The sequence below is a fragment of the Ornithodoros turicata genome, chromosome 2, assembly GCF_037126465.1.
Source record: "Ornithodoros turicata isolate Travis chromosome 2, ASM3712646v1, whole genome shotgun sequence".
Taxonomy (NCBI): Eukaryota; Metazoa; Arthropoda; class Arachnida; order Ixodida; family Argasidae; genus Ornithodoros; species Ornithodoros turicata.
The window spans coordinates 7,563,126-7,565,456 of NC_088202.1; the positions used below are offsets into that span (position 1 = coordinate 7,563,126).

At 42.9% G+C, this 2,331-nt stretch overlaps 1 pseudogene; it reads left to right on the plus strand.

Moving 5' to 3' along the window:
• Positions 1–247: 247 nt before the first annotated feature.
• On the plus strand, positions 248–1,924 carry LOC135384292 (uncharacterized; annotated as a pseudogene).
• Positions 1,925–2,331: the final 407 nt, after the last annotated feature.

A 2,331-nucleotide genomic window follows, 5' to 3' on the forward strand; every position in this document is an offset into this window, starting at 1 on the left:
AACTCACCTGTTACACCTGCTATCTGTTTACCCTGTGGCGCTGCGGTGCCAAGCTGTACTTAAGAGCGTGGTTCCCGGAAATAAACGTTTTTTTGTTTTGTGGTATGCCTGCCGATGCAACACTGGCGACGGGGTTTCGTCTACAGCGATGTTCCTACCCATCAACCTAGGACAAGGCCAAGTCACAAACCAACTGATGACTGAACAACGGAGCTCGGCAGACAGGCAAGACATTCACAATACCATAATGTCTCGAATAGAACGTATTGAATAGTTTAACGAGAAGACGGAAAATTTCGATTCCTATATAGAGCGGTTTGAGCACTACATCACAGCCAATGATGTTCCTGACGCAAAAAAGCTCGTAGTTTTCCTGACTGTCATTGGTACATCAACTTACAAAGTACTCAAAAACTTGCTCGTTCCTAGTTTACCCGGCGAGAACACCTACGAAGAGGCCAAGGCGGCATTAAAGAGCTTTTTTAGCCCAACAAAATCTGTAATTGCAGAGCGATGCAGGTTTAATCGCAGATGTCAACAGGAACAAGAAAGTGTAGCGGATTTTATAGTAGAGTTAAAACACCTGGCCAGAAAGTGCGAATTTGGACAATTTCTACAAGAGGCCCTGCGAGACAGAGTTGTAGCAGGACTACGAAACGAACGGACGCAACAAGCATTATTTGCGGAACCCAAGTTCACATTTGAAGCGGCGTGCAAGATTGCGCTAGAGAGAGAGCAAGCGGAAAAACAGACAGCGTATTTGCACTCGGATGCTTCTAGAGATAAAGTAGAAGCCGTACGAAAGACAGAAGTAGCAAGAAAAGGTCGAGAAAGTGAAGCGTACTCAAAAGAGTCAGGGCCATCAAGAAAGGGGAGGTGTTTCCGATGTGGAAACCGACATGATCCACAAGGATGCTGGTGCAAGGGGTACCGTTGTAATCGCTGCAAAGAAAAAGGGCATCTGCAAAAGATGTGCTTGCAGGTACGAGGGAAAAGCAGCAATCCGCGAAGAACCCAGCCAAAAAAATGGAATTGGTCCTATTGGACAATTTCCAGTTGGGACCAATTCGAATTCCAGTTGTGTTTTTGTCACCCAATTGGACTGAAACCATTTAAAAACAATTGGTCCTCCCATTAAAACCCATTAAAAGCAATTGGTCCACCCATTAAAAGCAACTGGTCCTCCCATTAAAAGCAACTGGTCCTCCCATTAAAAGCAATTGGCATTCCCATTACTGGTCCCAGACTGGTTGACTAGACATTTTCAATTATCTTTGTACACTAGAATCGAACAGGTTTTTAATAAAAAAAATATAAGCTTTATAGGTAGTATGATAACAAAAACATTTTGTATGTGATTCTAATGGAGTAGGTCTTTTATGTTATACTAATGGGGTAAATCACTGCAGTCTTGTATAGCACTTGCCTGTGATACCTATGAGGTACGTTCTGTAGCTTTGGCAGTTCTGTGTGCCTCATCCTTGTCTATCACTCAGTATGTCTTTCCAGTCTTGCATAGCACTTGTACTACTAATACTAATAGGGTAACAATAGGGCATGTTGGTGTTTATCTTTCATGATGAACTACCACTAGGAACGGGACAGAGAGAAGAGACGACAGGATAGGTGCTAGACTTCCAACAAAAGAATTTATTGGCATAAGACTGTCACTCATCATTCTTCACTTTGTCCCACATGTTTAGGAATTTCACTTCGTTATCAAACAAAGTGATAGAAGCATGACTTACACACTGATGCTCGTTTTTTCTTATTTCGAACGCCTCTATTGTTTCTCTGGTACGCTGATCACATGGACGACCTTTTATCCTAATCTCCCAGAATCATGGAGAACAGCCACATGTGCTACTATGCACACACAAGTGACCAGACGGAGTACCCTCAGGGTAGCAGCATGCTCCCTTAGCCTAATGTTTAAGTAACGCCTCATCTGGCCAATGTATCATTTACCATAGGTCAGCAGTATTTCATAGGCCACGTTTTGCCTTATATGGAACAAACTACTTGAGATGTTGAGAGGCACTGGTCGTCATACCATATATACATAAATTGTTCCATAATTTACAGAAACCTGCAAACAGGCATTCTATTCCTGTGGCACTCACTGCTCGAGAAAAATTAGGGAAATTGTGCAATATGGCCTGTCATAGAAAGAACATCGGTCAATGTGACATAAAACATCTCAAGTAGTTTGTTCCATGCAAGGCAAAACGTGGTCTATGAAATACTGCTGACCTATGGTAGATGATGCATTGGCCAGATGAGGCGTTACTTAAACATTCGGCTAAGGGAGCATGCTGCTACCCTGAAGGT